Source organism: Camelina sativa, chromosome 6, assembly GCF_000633955.1.
Source record: "Camelina sativa cultivar DH55 chromosome 6, Cs, whole genome shotgun sequence".
NCBI lineage: Eukaryota > Viridiplantae > Streptophyta > Magnoliopsida > Brassicales > Brassicaceae > Camelina > Camelina sativa.
This window is the reverse complement of record NC_025690.1, coordinates 23,791,857-23,792,399: the sequence shown is the minus strand read 5'-3', so window position 1 is coordinate 23,792,399 and position 543 is coordinate 23,791,857.

The following is a 543-nucleotide window of genomic DNA, read 5'->3' as shown; positions in this document are numbered from 1 at the left end:
AAATGTTTTTGTACTATTTTTAAGCTAGAATTAGAGATATTAGAACTTAGAAGTGTCACTAGAAGCATACTACACAACAAACATGGTCATTATTAATCTCTAAGCCTATCCACCAAACTCTGACCACGTGGACAAGCAATCCAGATGAAATTTATTGACAAGTTTGTTGCATGTTCAAACATCACCATAGTTTAGGGTTTAGACTTTAGATGGTATATAGATTCAATGTCTATGTTTTGAGTTCAAGTTGTATTGTCTAAGGTTCAAGGTGTAGGATTTAGGGGTTAAGGTTAAAAGTTTAGGTTTAGGTATGTGGATGATGTGTCTATATTTTTAATTCATGGTTTACGATTTAGGGTTCAAGGTGTATGGTTTAGAGTTTAGGATTTAAGATTTAGGGTATAAGGTTTACGTTTTTGGGCTTATATGGATTTAGTGTCTATGTGGTGTTAGGATTTAATATTTAAGGTATAAACCCTAAACCCTAAACCCTAAACCCTAAACCCTAAACCCTAAACCCTAAACCCTAAACCCTAAACCCTA